Here is a 19581-nt window from a genome sequence, read left to right as displayed (position 1 = left end):
GAAGTTGAAGAGGTGTCCCAGGAAAAGACACCTCCGTCTGAAGAGACGTAATATACTATCATTGGTTGCACAGTAGAAGACATCATCAGCTTCATCATCATCATTTCTACTGTGCAGCAAATTCATCGCCATCATCATTCAAGTTTTTCTTCAACTTCTTTCGTGGTGAGTACAGTAACAATCTTTATTTTTTTTATACATGTTTTACTTTAATATTCTAACATTTTAATATTTGTGCCTGTTTTAGTTTAGTATGCATTAAGTTAAAGGGAAGGTTTTAAAAGTCTGAATATACATGTTATAACCTATCATATTTTTTTGTTTAAAATTTACATTTTACGTACGTAAAACAACACACACACACACACACACACACACACACACACTCTCTCTCTCTCTCTCTCTCTCCTCTCTCTCTCTCTCTCTCTCTCTCTCTCTCTCTCTCTCTCTCTCTCTCTCTCTCTCTCTCTCTCTCTCTCTCTCTCTCTCTCTCTCTCTCTCTCTCTCTCTCTCTCTCTCTCTCTCTCTCTCTCTCTCTCTCTCTCTCTCCTCTCTCTCTCTCTCTCTCTCTCCTCTCTCTCTCTCTCTCTCTCTCTCTCTCTCTCTCTCTCTCTCTCTCCTCTCTCTCTCTCTCTCTCTCTCTCTCTCTCTCTCTCTCTCTCTCTCTCTCTCTCTCTCTCGTAAATTGTTTTCCTTACGTATGTACTGTATGATTTTATATAGATACGGTAAATAATATTTGTAATATGTTATTTTCATTAGTAAAATAAATTTTTGAATATACTTACCCGGCAATCATATAGCTGTCAGCTCTGCTGCCCGACAGAAAAACCTAAGGACAAAATACGCCAGCGATCGCTATACAGGTGGGGGTGTACATCAACAGCGCCATCTGTCGAGCAGGTACTCAAGTACTCCATGTCAACACAGAACCAATTTTCTCCTCTGCCCACTGGGTCTCTATTGGGGAGGAAGGGAGGGTCCTTTAATTTATGATCACCGGGTAAGTATATTCAAAAATTTATTTTACTAATGAAAATAACATTTTTCAATATTAAACTTAGCCGGTGATCATATAGCTGATTCACACCCAGGGGGGTGGGTAGAGACCAGCATAATATGTTAACATTAAGAGCTAAGTATTTTGTATTTCATTTTAGCAGTTATTCAAAATAACAAACATAAAATTAATAAGTACCTGGTAAGGAAGTCGACTTGAACAACTACTCTGCCTTTTTAAGTACGTCTTCCTTACTGAGCCTCGCGATCCTCATAGGATGCTGAGCGACTCCTAGGAGCTGAAGTATGAAGGGTTGCAACCCATACTAAAGGACCTCATCAAAACCTCTAATCTAGGCGCTTCTCAAGAAATGACTTTGACCACCCGCCAAATCAAGTAGGATGCGAAAGGCTTCTTAGCCTTCCGGACAACCCAAAAACAATAATAAAACATTTCAAGAGAAAGATTAAAAAAGGTTATGGAATTAGGGAATTGTAGTGGTTGAGCCCTCACCCACTACTGCACTCGTTGCTACGAATGGTCCCAGAGTGTAGCAGTTCTCGTAAAGAGACTGGACATTCTTAAGATAAAAAGACGCGAACACTGATTTGCTTTTCCAATAGGTTGCGTCGAATATACTTTGCAGAGATCTATTTTGTTTAAAGGTCACGGAAGTTGCGACAGGTCTAACTTCGTGTGTCCTTACCTTCAGCAAAGCTTGGTCTTCCTCATTCAGATGGGAATGAGCTTCTTGTATTAACAGTCCTGATAAAATAGGATAAAGCATTCTTTGACATAGGCAAAGATGGATTCTTAACTGAACACCATAAAGCTTCAGACGGGCCTCGTAAAGGTTTTTAAATAGAACTTAAGAGCTCTTACAGGACATAAGGCTCTTTCTAGTTCATTTCCAACCATACGATAAGTTTGGAATATCGAACGATATTGGTCAAGGCCGAGAAGGCAGCTCGTGTTTGGCTAGAAAACCAAGTTGTAGAACATGTAGCCGTTTCGGATGAGAATCCGATGTTCTTGCAGAAGGCATGAATCTCACTGACTCTTTTAGCTGTGGCTAAGCATATCAGGAAAAGAGTCTTAAAGGTGAGATCTTTCAGGGAGGCTGATTGTAGCGGTTCGAACCTGTCTGACATAAGGAATCTTAGTACCACGTCTAAATTCCAACCAGGTGTAACCAAACGACGCTCCTTCGTGGTCTCAAAAGACTTAAGGAGGTCCTGTAGATCTTTATTGTTGGAAAGATCTAAGCCTCTGTGACGGAAGACTGATGTCAACATGCTTCTGTAACCCTTGATAGTGGGAGCTGAAAGAGATCGTTCTTTCCTCAGATATAAGAGAAAGTCAGCTATTTGAGTTACAGAGGTACTGGTCGAGGATACGGATACTGACTTGCACCAGTTTCGGAAGATTTCCCACTTCGATTGGTAGACTCTAAGGGTGGATGTTCTCCTTGCTCTAGCAATCGCTCTGGTTGCCTCATTCGAAAAGCCTCTAGCTCTCGAGAGTCTTTCGATAGTCTGAAGGCAGTCAGACGAAGAGCGTGGAGGCCTTGGTGTACCTTCTTTACGCGTGGCTGACGTAGAAGGTCCACCCTTAGGGGAAGTGTTCTGGGAACGTCTACTAGCCATCGAAGTACCTCGGTGAGCCATTCTCTCGCGGGCCAGAGGGAAGCAACTAGCGTCAACCTTGTCCCTTCGTGAGAGGCGAACTTCTGCAGTACCTTGTTGACAATCTTGAACGGAGGGAATGCATATAGATCTAGATGTGACCAATCTAGGAGAAAGGCATCTATATGAACTGCTGCTGGGTCCGGGATTGGTGAGCAAAATATTGGGAGCCTCTTGGTCATCGAGGTTGCGAAGAGATCTATGGTTGGCTGGCCCCAGGTGGCCCAAAGTCTCTTGCATACATCCTTGTGGAGGGTCCATTCTGTTGGAATTATTTGTCCCTTCCGACTGAGACAATCTGCCATGACATTCAAGTTGCCTTGGATGAACCTCGTTACTAGTGAAATGTCTAGACCTTTTGACCAGGTGAGGAGGTCCCTTGCGATCTCGTACCATGTCAGAGAGTAGGTCCCTCCTTGCTTGGAGATGTACGCCAAAGCCGTGGTGTTGTCCGAGTTCACCTCCACTACTTTGCCTTGAAGGAGAGACCTGAAGCTTTTCCAGGTCAGACGTACTGCCAGTAGCTTCTTGCAGTTGAAATGCATTGTCCTTTGACTCGAGTTCCATAATCCCGAGCATTCCCTACCGTCTAATGTCGCACCCCAGCCTACGTCCGATGCGTCCGAGAAGAGAACGTGGTTGGGAGTCTGAACAGTCAGGGGAAGACCCTCTCTAAGGTTGATTTAGTCCTTTCACCAAATCAGACCAGACTTTATCTTTCCGGAAACCGGGATCGAGACCGCTTCTAGCGTCTTGTCCTTTTTCCAGTGAAAAGCTAGATGGTATAGAAGAGGACGGAGGTGTAGTCTTCCTGGTGACACAAATTGATCCACGGATGACAGTGTCCCTACCAGACTCATCCACAGCCTGACTGGGCAGCGTTCCTTCTTCAGCATCTTCTGGATGGATAGCAGGGCTGGGGGTTGATCGTCTTGTTCAGCAACGTCCTCATCAGAGGGTTCCTCATCTGAAACTGATGAGGAAACGGCAACGGAGTGGGCAACGTCTGACTCGCTGAATCCGGTCGCACTGGTGGATGAGTGACGGAGCCGGACGCAATATCATGGCACTACTGCACAGTCTGTGAACTGTCAACAACCATGGTTGCGCGAGGAAGTACAGCGTCAACCCGAAACTGTCTAGACTGTCTGAGTTGTGCAGTCAACACCCTACCGGGTTGCTGAGGTTGACGCACTGCGTCACAACAAGTCACCTCTGCTGGTTGTTGAATGTCTTCCTAGTGACACACTGAACGTCAACAACCACCTCCGAGCGTCGCTTAACGTCAACGTGCGACTGGCAACCCACACTGGGTCGCATCGGTGGAGGAACCACCTCAAATGGCAGACGCGAGTAGGATACCTCAGTGTCAACAGGGCGCACAACCAACCGGTAGGAAGGTTGTTGGCCAGAAGGTTCTTCTCCGTATTTAAGTCCTCTATCAAGGACACAAGCTTGGACTGCATGTCTTGCAGCAAAGCCCATTTAGGGTCTACGGGAGCAGGTGTGGCAACAGACGGGGTTAGCGACTGAGGCGGAACCGTTTACCATCCCTGGAAGCCTTGTTATGTGTGCATAATAGTACAGCAAAACTTCAAAGGCTCGACAAAAGTTGAGAAGTTGACCTGTAAACAACTGGAGCGTCTCCTGGCTAGGCGCCAGGGCGAGTCTACCAGAATTGAGAAGTCTACCTGGGCAGAGGCATGAACTCCCAAGCCAAGAACTTCTCTCGTGTCCTATCAGACTCTCGCTCTATAAGCCAGTTTAAAAGAAGGGAAATCAAAGGCTGTATCCCTAAAACTCCTCCTGGTGCAAAACCAGTCGCCTAGCCAACGTAACGCTCTCTAGGAGAGCGAGAGAGCACTAGCTTAACAACAACGGCTTCGAAGTAGCTAGGCCTAGTGTAAGTTCTGACGTGAGGCGAACGAGGAGCAGCAGTTACAAGATCCGGACGAAGATCCTTAAAAAATCTTCATGATTTAATTAAAGTCCATAGGAGGCTAAGCAGCTTAAGGCTCCTCTCCAAATGACAGAGTCCTCAAAGGAATATCAGTAGGAAGGAGAACAGCACTTTCTCATCTACAGGAACCTTGTCCGAGAAAAGCTAGGTATCTCAGTGAGGGTCTCACTGGTGCATTAGCAGCAGACCAGAAGGCAACGTTATGTAACTGCCTGACAGTCTGTGAACTGCCAAAAACTGAACTCTCAACCACAACAGGTGCGTGAGGACATACAGCACTGGTGCATTAGTAGCAGACCAGAAGGCAACGTCATGTAACTGCTTGACAGTCTGTGAGCTGGCAACAACCATAGCTGTGTGGGGAAGCAAAGCCTCTACTCCTGACTGACTAGTCTGCTGCGGGCGAGTAGCGGTAACCACAGTGGGTTGCGGAGGTTGACGCACAGTGTCAAAACAAAGCAACTTAACTCCACCCTCCTGTTGTTGTGGCAACTCGCGAACGTCAACGGAGGGTAGCGTGCGTCTGTGAACGTCAACGTGCGGCTGGCAGGGTACACTGCGCATGGGAGGTGGAACTCTCACAAGCGGAGTGCGGGAGCAGGTAGCGTCAGTGTCTACTGTACGCACAACCGTGGTTGGTTGTAGGCTAACGGGTGCAGCGTCAACCTACTCCGCACGATACTCCTGCATAAAAGATGCTAACTGTGTCTGCATAGACTGTAGCAAAGACCACTTAGGGTCTACAGTAGCAGGTGCGGCAACAGACGGTGTTACTGCCTGTTGCGGTACCGCTTTGCCTCTCTTAGGAGGTGAGCAGTCGTCGGAAGACTGCAGCGAGTCCGAACTGACCCAGTGGCTACACCTGGGCCGTTGGACTTGCGCGGAAGGGACCGACTTGCACTTAATAAGCTGCGAGACCTTGGTCCAAGGTTTCTTACGAGAAACCTCTTCCGCAGACGAGAAGTAAATGGGCTCTCTCGTCTTTGTGTGGGTGGGGCGATCTTGGGTAGATACGCCCGAAACCACGGAGGGAAAACGTCTGTTCGTTGATCAAGGCCTGACGAACCCATAAGTCGTTCGACATTACTTCTCCCCTGGGCTTGTGAGCTTGCAAGAGGTCCCGGACTAGGTGAACGACAGGCACGAACAGACGAACCCTCGGACGCAACACTGTAACACTTTGCGCATATCACTTTATCACTTCGATTTTCTGTTTTGCACTTATTTCACTGAAATCGAAACTTTTACTGATTTCTACCTGAAACACGCAATTCTACCCTTCATTAAAAGGTAGTAATTGCGAAAACAGTCGTATAATGCAGCTCATTAATACTAGCAAAAACAGAAAACATATAAAGATAAAGAATTCAGTGGCTGGGAAAGAGACTAAACACTAGTTCAATTAAACTACGTTTACAATCTCTCACCGCACATAGCCTGGAGACAAGAATAAAACCCTAGAAACGTTTTACCTTCTTCCCCGTACAGCGACTAGGGAGGAGAGTGACACGAGAACAACGTTACCCGTTTGAACGGAACGTTTTTTCTCCTCTCTCTCCCTCCGTCTCTATCTCTCTCTCTCTTTCTCTCTTGATTTCGCACCTGAGAGAAGAGCCCAATTATATATCGTCAAAAAAACATGTTATATGGCTAAAGGAAAAAACTGAAAGGTTTTCCAAATAAAAAGTTCCTTTAATTTAGAATTTAAACCATTTAAGTTAAGAAAGAATGAACGAAACGTCAGAATCGATTTACTCTTACTGCAAAGTGAAACCGTGATACACTCTCTCTCTATCGTAACGATAGAGCGCACGTTGAACGTCCTGAACGTCAACAACTGCGTAGTCTAAAAAAACTGAATGTTAGTTCATCTTTGAAAACAGTACGAAGACTATCAAAGAAATTCTTTCATAAAACATTAAATTTAAAAAGTTTTAAATTCTTTAAAGGCTAAATACGATATAACGGGCTCAACGTTGATTAACTTCAGTTCCAAGTTAGGACCGCCTACTATCAGGAAAGGTCGCAAATAAACAAAACATAAAAATTTCTTTTTATATGTTTATAATAAATGGAAAGTTAATCGAAGAGGCCTAATAAAGGCGGAGAGATATAAAATATATAGATCTATAACGTGTTAAGCAAAATTACTAAAAACCTAAACACACTTCCGTCTAAGGGAAGGGTCGGCCATTTAAAAGTGAAAGAGAGTCCATACTCTCTTAGTCACCATAATTAAATCTATCCAAAACGAGTTCAAGTTTTGAGATGAAGATAAAACCCCTGCATAGCGAAAGCTCAAAACTAGAATAGTGTACTTCACCAAATAGTTGTGAAAACAAATCCAGTTAGTAACAGCGTATTTTAGTAGGTCTTGTCAGTGGCACGACAGAGAGAAAATTGGTTCTGTGTTGACATGGAGTACTTGAGTACCTGCTCGACAGATGGCGCTGTTGATGTACACCCCCACCTGTATAGCGATCGCTGGCGTATTTTGTCCTTAGGTTTTTCTGTCGGGCAGCAGAGCTGACAGCTATATGATCACCGGCTAAGTTTAATATTGAAAAAAGATATTTTCTAAAAGCTTTTACTGTAATATCATTATTTATCACTTTCATCATGCGCGTTAAATGCCTTCCTTTGTTTATTACGATCGAAGATGGAGCGTACTTTATGACGCCGTCGTTTCAGGCGGCATCATAAAGAAAAACATTTCATTTGGAAGTCCTAAGAAAAATTAAGTAAAACATTGGTAATAACAAAATCAACATACTGTATAATCAATATAATCGATGCAAAAATGATATTATATTATAAAATAAATTTTTGAATATACTTACCCGGTGAATATATAATAGCTGCAACTCTGTTACTCGACAGACACATACATAAAAAACTCGCGAGCGATCGCTATCCAGGTTGCGGGTGTGCCCACCAGCGCCAACTGTCGGCCAGATACCACTCTCGGATGTAAACAAAACCTTCAATTTCTTCTCATCCCACTGCGTCTCTATTGGGGAGGAAGGGAGGGTCATTTAATTTATATATTCACCGGGTAAGTATATTCAAAAATTTATTTTACAATTAAAATATCATTTTTAAATATTTAACTTAGACGGTGAATATATAATAGCTGATTCACACCCAAGGAGGTGGGTAAAGACCAGAGTTAATTATGTTTACAGCGTATAAGCTAAGAGTTTTTTCATTTTGGCAGTTATCAATATAACAAAACCAAAATAAATAGGTACCTGGTGAGGAAGTTGACTTAGACGATTACTCTGCCTTGTAAGTCTCTCTTCCTCACGGAGCCCAGCGATCCTCTTAGGATGCTGACAGACTCCCAGGAGCTGAAGTATCAAGGGCTGCAACCCATACAACAGGACCTCATCAAACCCCTAATCTGGGCGCTCTCAAGAAATGACTTTGACCACCCGCCAAATCAATCAGGATGCGAAAGGCTTCTTAGCCTTCCGAACAACCCATAAAACAATATTAAAAACATTTCAAGAGACAGATTAAAAGGATATTGGAATTAGGGAAGTGTAGTGGTAGAACCCTCACCCACTACTGCACTCGCTGCAACGAATGGACCCAGTGTGTAGCAGTCCTCGTAAAGAGTCTGGACATCTTTTAAGTAAAATGACGCGAACACTGACTTGTTTCTCCAAGAAGTCGCGTCCATAATACTTTGCAGAGATTTATTTTGCTTGAAGGCCACGGAGGTTGCTATATCTCTAACTTCGTGCGTCTTAACCTTAAGCAAACATCGGTCTTTCTCATTCAAGTGAGAATGAGCTTCTCGTATTAAAAAAATCTGATAAAATATGACAAAGAATTCTTTGACATAGGCAATGAAGGTTTCTTAACTGAGCACCATAATGCCTCAGATTTCCCTCGTAATGACTTAGTACGAGCTAAATCGAACTTAAGAGCTCTAACAGGACATAATACTCTTTCCAGTTCGTTGCCTACGATCTCTGATAAGCAAGGAATATCAAAAGATTTAGGCCAAGGACTAGAAGGCAGTTCATTTTTGGCCAGGAAACCAAGTTGAAGTGAACAAGTGGCTTTTTTCTGTAGAAAAGCCGATGTTCTTACTGAAGGCATGAAGTTCACTGACCCTTTTAGCCGAAGCCAAGCACACTAGGAAAAGTGTCTTGAGGGTGAGATCCTTCAGGGAGGCTGAATGTAATGGCTCAAACCTGTCTGACATGAGGAACCTTAGGACCACGTCTAAGTTCCATCCAGGAGTTGCCAAACGACGTTCCTTAGAGGTCTCGAAAGACTTAAGGAGATCTTGGAGATCTTTATTGTTGGAAAGATCTAAGCCTCTATGTCGAAAGACCGAAGCCAACATGCTCCTGTAGCCCTTAATCGTGGGAGCTGAAAGGGAGCGAACCTTTCTCAGATGTAAAAGAAAATCTGCGATTTGGGCTACAGAGGTACTGGACGAGGACACAGATGCTGACTTGCACCAGTCTCGAAAGACTTCCCACTTCGACTGGTATACTCTAATGGTAGAAGCTCTCCTAGCTCTTGCAATCGCACTGACTGCCTCCTTCGAAAAACCTCTAGCTCTTGAGAGTCTTTCGATAGTGTGAAGGAAGTCAGACGAAGAGCGGGGAGGCTTTGATGGACATTCTTTATGTGGGGCTGACGTAACAGATCTACCCTTAGAGGAAGACTTCTTGGAAAGTCTACCAGCCATTGAAGTACCTCGGTGAACCACTCTCTTGCGGGCCAGAGGGTAGCAACCAACGTCAACCTTGTCCCTCCGTGAGAGGCAAACTTCTGCAGTACCTTGTTGACTATCTTGAATGGTGGGAATGCATATAAGTCCATAAAAGACCAATCCAGTAGAAACGCGTCTATGTAGATTGCTTCTGTATCTAGGACTGGAGAGCAAAAGATTGGTAACCTTTTGGTCAACGAGGAGGCAAAGAGGTCTATGGTTGGTTGACCCCAAGAAGCCCAAAGACTCTTGCCCACGTCCTTGTGGAGGGTCCATTCCGTGGGTATCACCTGACCCCTCCGACTGAGACAGTCTGCCAAGACGTTCAAGTCCCCCTGGATGAATCTCGTCAACAGGGAGATGCCTCGAATTCTAGACCATAAGAGAAGGTCCCTTGCGATCTCGAGCAGCGTGAAGGAGTGTGTGCCTCCTTGCTTGGAGATGTACGCCAAAGTTGTGGTGTTGTCTGAGTTGACCTCTACCACTTAGTTTCGAAGACGCTTCCTAATATCATCAAGGCCAAGTGGACTGCTAATAGCTCCTTGCCGTTGATGTGCATGCTCTTCTGACTTGAGGTCCACAGACCAGCGCATTCCCGACCGTCCAGGGTCGCACCCAACCCAAACCCGACGCGTCTGAGGACAACACGTGGTTTGGGTTCTTGACTGCTAGGGATAGTCCCTCTCTCAGACTGATATTGCTGTCCCACCATTTCAGGCATGCCTTTATTGGTTCGGAGACTGGGAATGATACCGTCTCTAATGTCTTGTCCTAGTTCCAGTGAGAGGCTAGATGGAACCGGAGAGGCAGAAGGGGTAGTCTCCCTAGTGAGACAAACTGCTCCAGGGATGAGAGAGTCCCTACGAGACTGTTCCAACTCCTGACTGAATAAACGTTTTCTTTTCAGCATTAGTTGGACTTCGAGCAGGGCTTGACTGCGAATCTCCATCCCCAAAAATAGAATAATCTGGGATGGGATCAGTTGGGACTTTTAGGTTGACCACAAGTCCCAACTCCCTGGCCAGACCCAACATCCAATGTAGATCCTGCAGACAGTGAAGGCTGGACGATGCTCTGAGAAGCCAGTCGTCCAAGTACAGGGAGGCTCAGATCCCCGATAGCTCGAAACTGGTACCCCACATTCCTGTAAACAAACCTCAGAAACGGTTGGGAATCCGGGTGTATAGGAATGTGGAAGTATGCCTCCTGAAGGTCGAGAGAGACCATCCAGTCGCCTTCCATAAATGCTGTCAAGACAGCCTGGAAGACTTCATCGTGAAGTTTGTCTTGACAATGAACACATTGAGCGCACTTGCCTCTTACGTACTCCTGCAGTGAACATGGCTGCCAAATCATGGAGCCATCCCTGAGGGACTTGTTCCTGCAGAGAACGTGGCTGTCAGATCATTGGAGCCATCCCTGAAAGCCTTGTTTATGCATGACATAATTGTACAGCAAAACTTCAAAGGCTCGAAAACAGCTGTGAAGTTGACCTGTAAAATCTTGGAGCGTCTCATGGCCAGGCGCCAGGGAGAGTCTATGAGGTTTGAGAAGTCTATCTGGGCAGAGGCAGGAACTCCCAAGCCGAGAACTTCTCTCGTGTCATATCAGACTCTCGCTCTATAAGCCAGTTTAAAAGAAGGGAAAGCAAAGGCTGTATCCCCCAAACTCCTCCTGGTGATAAACCAGTCGCCTAGCAAACGTAAAGCTCTCTAGGAGAGCGAGAGAGCACTAGCTTATAAAACAACGGCTTCGAAGTAGCTAGGCCTAGTGTAAGCTCTGAGGTTTAGGCGAACGAGGAGCAGCAGTTACAAAAAGATCCGGACAAAGATCCTTAAAAATCAGCAAGATTTATTTAAAGTCCATAGAGGGCTAAGCAGCTTTAGGCTCCTCTCCGTCTGACAGAGTCCTCAAGGGAATATCAGTAGGAGGGGGAACAGCAACTTCCTCATCTGAAGGAACCTTGTCCGATAATAGCTGAGTCTCAAGCAAGGGAGAGACCTACCGTGGTGGCAATGCTTTACAAGCAGAGTCCACACGCACTGGTGCATAGTAGCGGACCAGGACGCAACGTCATGTAACTGCTTGACAGTCTGTGAACTGTCAACAACAACAGGTGCGAGAGACCAGGACGCAACGTCATGTAACTGCTTGACAGTCTGTGAACTGTCAACAACAACAGGTGCGTGAGGACGCACAGCGTCCACTCGAGACTGCTTTGACCGCCTAGACTGAGCAGTCAAAACAACTCTAGAATGCGGAGGTTGACGCTCAGCGTCAAAACAAGTCAACTCCGATTGTTAGCGAACGTCCTGAACGTCAACAGGAGCATCAGCAAGTGGCCTAACGTCCAAATGTGGCTGAAAATCCACACGAGACCGCATCGAGTGTGGTTCTAAACAACCTGACTGACGTGACTTAGCTACGCCAACATCAACAGGACGCACAAAGGAACGTTAGGGTGGCTGAAAGCCAGGATCTCGATGAGATAAACGGCTAGGCTCAACGGACTTATCGGCAGAATAGTCTTCCATAAGGGAGGCAAGCTTATTCTGCATGTCTTGCCGTACAACCCATTTAGGATCAACGGAAATGGTTGCGGTAAGAGACGAGGGTAACGTCTGTGACCGCAAAACCTTGCCAACAAAAAGACTCTCGGAGTCTGTGTTACGCTTTTGTTAGGCGGCGAGCAGTCTTCCGATGACTCCATAGGGTCAGAGCTGTCCTAATGGCTACAACCAGGACGCTGGACCTGTCCTGAAAGGACTGACTTTCGCTTAAGGGCCTCGAAACCTTGTTTCAGGTTTCTTATGCGAAAAGGCTTCGGATGACGAGGAGAAAATCGTCTCTCTCGCCTTATGGTAGGGGTGATCTTGGTAAGATACACCCGATACCATAGAGGGAACGTCTGTTCGCTGATCAAGGCCTCTCGAACCCATAAGTCGTACGACATTACTTCTCCCCTGGGCTTGGGAGCTTGCAAGAGGTCCCGGACTAGGCGAATGACAGGCACGAACAGACGAACCCTCGGTCGCAACACTGATAACACTTTGCGCAATATCACTTTATCACTACGATTTTCTGTTTTGCACTTATTTCACTGAAATCGAAACTTTTACTGATTTCTACCTGAAGCACACAATTCTACCCTCATCAAAAGGTAGTAATTGCGAAATCAGTCGTATAATGCAAGCACGTTAATACCAGCAAAAAACAGTAAACATATTTTAAGATAAAAAATTCAGTGGCTGGGGAAGAGACTAAACACTAGTTCATTCAAAACTACGTTTTCAATCTCTCACTGTACATTGCCTGGGGACGAGAATAAAAAAAACTAAAAACGTTTTATCCTTTCTCCCCGTACAGAGACTAGGGACGAGAGTAACTCGAGAACAACGTTACCCGCTTGAACGGAACGTTTTCTCTCCTCTCTCTCCCTCCGTCTCTATCTCTCTCTCTCTCTCTCTCTCTTGATTTCGCACCTAAGAGAAGAGCCCACTTACGTTTCGTCAAAAAAACATGTTATTTGACCAAAGGAAAAAACTGAAAGGTTTTTCAATTAAAAAGTTCCTTTAAAATAGAATTTAAAACATTTAAGCTTTGAAAGAAGAATGAACAAAACGTCAGTATCGATTTACTCTTTCTGCAAAGTGAAACCGTGATACTCTCTCTCTCTATCGTAACGATAGAGCGCAAACTGCGTAGCATAAATAAACTAAACGTTAGTTCATCTTTGAAACAGTACGAAGACTATTCAAAGAAAATCTTTCATAAAATATCTATTAAAAAATATTCATTTAAAAAGTTTTAAATCATTAGCTCTTTAAAAGCTATTTACGATTGAAAGGGCTCAACGTTGTTTAACTTCGGTTTCCAAGTTAGGACCGCCTAATCTCAGGAAAGGTCGCATATAAACAAATCATTAAAATTTATTTTTATGTTTATTATAAATGGAAAGTTAATCGAAGAGGCCTAATAAAGGCGGTGAGATATAAAATATATAGAGGAAAATCTATAATTAATTTATAACGAGATAAGATAATTGCTAAAAGCCTAAACACACTTCCGTCTAAGGGAAGGGTCGGCCATTTAAAAGTCTAAGAAAGTCCATACTCTCTTTGTCATCAAAAATTAAATCTATCCAAAAACGAGTTCAAGGATTTATTTGAAGAAAAACACCTGTACTGCGAAAGCTCAAACCAAATTAAAGTACTTCACCAAATATGATGGGAAAAAACTCCAGGTTCAACAGCGAGTAAAAGTACGTCTTGTCGACACGTCGACAGAGAAGAAATCGAAGGTTTTGTTTACATCCGAGAGTGGTATCTGGCCGACAGTTGGCGCTGGTGGGCACACCCGCAACCTGGATAGCGATCGCTCGCGAGTTTTTTTATGTATGTGTCTGTCGAGCAACAGAGTTGCAGCTATTATATATTCACCGGCTAAGTTAAATATTTAAAAACTAACCTATACACAGATGTGTAAATGCGTTTGTTTCTTCATTATGATCAGAGATAAACGTAAACAAAACATTGGTTGCCATTTTTTATCGTGCTTTTTGGCGTGTTTAGGAAACGCATGATATAAAATCACCTTTAATATTTGTGCCTGTTTTAGTTTAGGGTACTGTAGTACATGCATTAAGTGTTCTGTACATTAAAGGGTAGTTTGTTAACAGTACTACGTACAAGGGAAGGTTTTAAAAGTCTGAATATACATGTTAAATAAATAGGTAAATATGGTGTCAATACTTCGCGGATTTTCACCTATCGCGGTCGGGTCTGGAACCTATCTACCGCGATAAACGAGGGCTCACTGTAAATCATTCTAAAAAACAGTAACGTCAAAACAGATATGTCATATATACTATAAACTATAAAAAGACTTATGTCAGCCTGTTCAACGTAAAAACATTTGCTGCATCTTTGAATTTTTGAAGTTCTACTGATTCAACTACCCGATTAGGAAGACCAATCCACAACTTGGTAACAGCTGGAATAAAACTTCTAGAATACTGTGTAGTATTGAGCCTCATGATGGAGAAGACCTGGCTATCAGAATTAACTGCCTGCCTAGTATTACAAACAGGATAGAATTGTCCAGGGAGACCTGAATGTAAAGGATGGTCAGAGTTATGAAAAATCTTATGCAACATGCACAATGAACTAATTGAACGACGGTGCCAAAGATTAATATCTAGATCAGGAAGAAGAAATTCAATAGACGTAAGTTTCTGTCCAACAAATTAAGATGAGAATCAGCAGCTGAACACCAGACAGGAGAACAATACTCAAAACAAGGTAAAATGAAAGAATTTAAACACTTCTTCAGAATAGATTGATCACCAAAAATCTTGTAAGACTTTCTCAATAAGCCAATTTTTTGTGCAATGGACGACTCAGACCTAAAGTGTTTCTCAAAAGTAAATTTGCTGTCGAGAATCACACCTAAAATTTTAAAAGTCATACATTTTATCCTGCCAACAACAGGGCACTGTAGAGGAATTTGAAGTTGCTAAGTTTGACCTCGCTGATAGTGTTGACTATTTTATTACCACATACGATTATACCATTTCTGGTGGTGTTTTGTTTTAAATATTGAACAGAGTGCTAGGCGAGGGCAATCATAATTTACTGCGGGGGATTCTTATGATATTAGTACAGAGACAAAAAAAAAACCTATGGTTGAGAAACATTTATCAGTAGGTAGTCGGAGATTTATGTCCATACTCTGCTGACTCACTGTGTAGACAGTTAACCATAATGTGATGGAGTTCTCCAATAAGCTTGACGGTTTCTTGTGCTGCCAGCTGGGGACTTTGACAATGATTGTAGCTGCCTGGGTTGGCTGCTGAAAAAATTTTGTCTCTGGACGTTTATTGTAGCAGTAGTGTTGCTTGGTGAGATCGTTGGACCACCCAGGCAACAGCAACGTAAACACTGTGGTATTCATTAATGTACTATAATATGTAGATGTTTGTACCAGGGCTTTAGGGAGTTACTATACTGTATTTGATAGGATATTTAGCCATCCCCTCTGGGTGTAACACTGAGGATTGTAGGTTTTTTTTTTTATATATATAACAAATTTTTTGTCTTTCTGATGTAAAGGTGAGATTGTATGGACAGGTTGGATGTGTAACCCTGTCTTACAATCCCTTTGATAGTAATGGAAACAACCATTCAAATTCATTTGAATTTAGACTAAATATGTACCGGTATATATTTATACTTGCATATGTAGATTAAATATTTAGAGGATTGATTCCTCAAGAGTCTATGTATGGAGACATCTATGTCTCACCAGGGTATTTACTTTCCTCTTTCTTTTGTTTAAAATTAAACCATTTTTGTCATTTTTATTATAATAGGAAGCATTTCATTCCCCTGCTCAGCCACTAATTTAGATATCTTTTTTATATGCCTTTAATATCATTTTTCTTTCCTAATGTTCATAAAGTGTACTTGAGCCAAAAAAATATTTTACCTTGAAAGCATGCTGCTGCTATTTACATGACTCCATGACGGCTTACCTCTAGAATGAAATTAATCAACTACAAGTTCTAGCTGGGTCCCCTTGCCCAGTATAAAATCAAGGGTGGTGCCCAGTTCATCCTTGACTGTCTACCTGTTGCTCAGATTTTTAGGTAATCCATCTTTCTTTCTTTCTTTTTTTTTTTTTTTTTTTTTGAGTGTGTGTGTGTGTGTGTGTGTAGTGAACGTTGGAGTGTGGTCGGCATTCGGACACTAGGCAGCCTGCATGCTACATCTGGCCACAGTCCGCAAACCACTATATCATAACTCCGTATGAGTAAGGAAAGCTCCATTCAATCTAAAGGCTAGGCTTAAGGCAGACCGATAGCCTTTCACTGCTGGGACTGAAAGAAGTATTATTGGAATAGTAGCATCAAGGGGAGAGATACCCCTTCCACGACACCAGCCACAGAAGACTGTCCATTTTGTCTGGTATACTGCTGCAGATGATTTCTGCAAGTATCCAGACATTCTTTTCGCAACTTGTTGCGAACAGTGTCTCTGAGAGAGGAGACGCTGGCTAGTCTCCGCGCATGAGGCAGTAGAGACTGGATGGCCTTGTGGAAAACGTTTACGTGTGGTTGCTTAAGTAGATCTGGCCGTGGGGGTAATTCTCTCGGGAGATCTACTATTTGTTGCAGAAAGTCTGGAAACCACTGTATGATGCCATAGCGGAGCTATGAGGGTCATCATTAGGTTGTTGGATCCTCTGGTCTTGTTGAGCCTTTTTCTCATCAGGCAAAATGGGGGAAAGGCATACACGTCGATGTTGTCCCACCGTTGATGGAATACATCTTGCCAGTACAACGGCGAGCAGTACAACAGGAGCCTGAAGTTCAGGGACGTTGCGAACAGGTTCACAGTTGGGGAACCCCATAAAGTCAGGATTTTGTAGGCTATCAGAGGATTCAGACCACTCAGAACCCACATTTGAGTCACTCTGGTCACGTTGTCTGCGAACACATTTCTCTTGCCTGGAATGAAGCGAGCTGATAGGGTCACCGAATGTTCATCGTAGTATCTCTGCTGCAGGATGGCATAGGGTCTACGAAAAGGTACCGCCTTATTAGTTCATGTAAGCCATCACTGTAGTGTTGTCACTCATCAACACTACACAGTGACCCGTCAGCAACTGATAGATCTGAGGGAGAGCTAGAAAGGCTGCTCTCATCTCTAAGAGGTTATGTGTTGGTACCTTTTGGATTCGGACCAAAGGCCTGAGACGGTGTGATGCAGCAAGTAGGGCCCCCATCCTTCTTTTGATGCGTCTGTGTAAAGCATCAAGTCCGGAGGAGGGACAAAAAGTTCTAGTCCTCAGAGGAAGTTCTCCTCTATCCCCCCACCATTGCAGATCTGTCCTTTTACCCAGTACTATGGAAACTAAGATGTCCGGGGAGCCGGTGTGTTGGCTCCACACGGACTTTAGCTGCCATTGCTGGGATCTTGTCACGAGGCAGCCATTGAGAACAAGACAAATCAGGGACTACAGATGGCCTGGGAGGCACAACCACAGTCGAGCTGAAAGATTTTCCCTTCTGAGGAGGGGCCTGTGTACTCTGTTGTCTAATGGAAATGATACCAAGATATACCAGTCTCTGAGATGGAAGCAGTGATGACTTGAGATTTATCACATTCCCCAGATCCTGACAAACCTCAAGAAGCATATCCCGGTGATGAAGAAGGATCATCACTGAGTCTGCTAGAATCAGAGAATCATCTAGGTAACTTAAGAGACGAATGCCGTTCTTGAGAGCCCAAGATGACACTAGAGCGAACACCCTGGTAAGGACGAGGAGATGATGTGTCTTGTCCTGGCGATCGGCGAGCAGGTGGAGCAGAGCGCTGGCCACTGGAAGATCATCACTCCTAACATCCGCAGCCGGCGAGTGGTGCGCATGCAAGCATGAACCTTGTCTGTGGAGGAAAGTCAAGAGGTTGTAGGTTTAGGTGACGATGTAGTCCCAGGATGGCGAGAGGACTCATCGTCAGCAGGAGGCCGTTGAAGGGGCGAGAGAGAGCATTTACCTCGTCCACAAGTGGAAGGGCTAGAGATGGATTTCACAAACGTCAAGGGCGTAAGATGTCAAGGCAACTGATGATGGATCTCTCCTTGCACCACGCTAAAGGAGTTGCAGCAGCCCTTTCTTCAAAGGGGGAGCAGAAACCCCCAGAGACAGCCAAGCCTGCAAAACATCTGCAAGGGAGAAAGACTCCCCAGCAGCTGGAAGTGAAGGTGCTTCTTTAGGGGAAGTAACAAACCCCCCCACCATCCAAAGGTTGCCGATGAGGAAGGCAGGCGAGGTGGAGCTTTGGAGAGAGATCCAAGAGTGAAAGAAGAAGCCCAAGGTTTTTTTGCCCCAGAGGAGGACCCTGGGGGAGAAAGATCTCTCTTGGCCTTCTTCCTGCAACACCCAAATTTCTCCCACTAGGAGGCAGGCCACTCACTACACTTGTCGCAAGGCAAACCATGCTTGAAGCAATGCTCCTGGCAGGCCGGGCACAGCAAGTGCAGATCGTTATCAACTGACGACATAAGGTGCCACAGGGGCGACCCAAGCAACCAGGACAAGTGCGCATGGGAGCATCAAAGAGAGAACACAGTTATACCAGCAAAAGAAAAAGGGTGAGTGTAAAAAAACGTCTGTAAGGCTAAGCCTTGAGGAGGAGAGAGCAGACACGTTCGATCTCTACCAGCCATAAGAAGAAAGTGACACAGCTCACCGAGCTGTGAGTGGAGATAGGTGGCTGGGTACCCCCTAGCCACCCCTTACCTACCCACTATAGTGGTTAGGTAGGGTTGCCACCTCGCACATTTAGTCTAGTGGCTACCTTCCAGCTTCACCACAAGAATATCCATATAAATAACATAAGGTTTGTTAGTGAAGGAACAAATTTCATTTTGCATTAGGCTTAAAGTTACAAAAAAAAAAAAAGGAAAATTCCTTGTATATTCTGTATACTGTAATTAAGCAATAACACAAGAACAAAAAATATATAGGATGACTATTCACCTCGGATATTTATAATATCTCATTATCGTAAGTGACATTTAGAATAACTTTAAGGATACTGACACAATAAAAATGGGATACATCAGGTTCCATGGATGAATCTCTGTATTAGATGATTGCCATTTTCTCAGAGTGGCATTAAAATACCCACTGTGAAGAACTCTTTTAGCTGGAGGTTCATAGGATGCCATTGTAGTCTGAAAATTAAAATGAACATACATATCAGATTAAGATTATATACCATACAGCTTTTACATGTTAAATTTATGTGAAAGATTTGAAGAGTGATTCTAAGATATATGGGGACCTTTAAAGGTATACAAAGACTTTTATTTGTGAGACAAATCAACAATATAGTTATGTAATTCTAAATATTTGTATTTTCATGTACACTTAGATTAAGTCTGCCGACATTCAGGGAGAATCACTCGTCATAGGTCTCTAGTGTTACCATGACAAAACAAATAAAGGGTTGCATTTCTTACTACTACTTAAGAAATTGGCAGAGCCTTGTCCAACCTTAGCGAACACTAGAAAATATTACTAATTGAGTTGCCATATTTCATACTGTGGTATAATTTGACATATCGACTATCCAATACAAATACACAAAACACACACACATTATATATATAGATTACAGTAGTTAATATGACA

This window comes from Palaemon carinicauda, chromosome 19, assembly GCF_036898095.1.
Source record: "Palaemon carinicauda isolate YSFRI2023 chromosome 19, ASM3689809v2, whole genome shotgun sequence".
In the NCBI taxonomy this organism is placed as follows: Eukaryota; Metazoa; Arthropoda; class Malacostraca; order Decapoda; family Palaemonidae; genus Palaemon; species Palaemon carinicauda.
Note: the sequence above shows the minus strand (reverse complement) of the source record.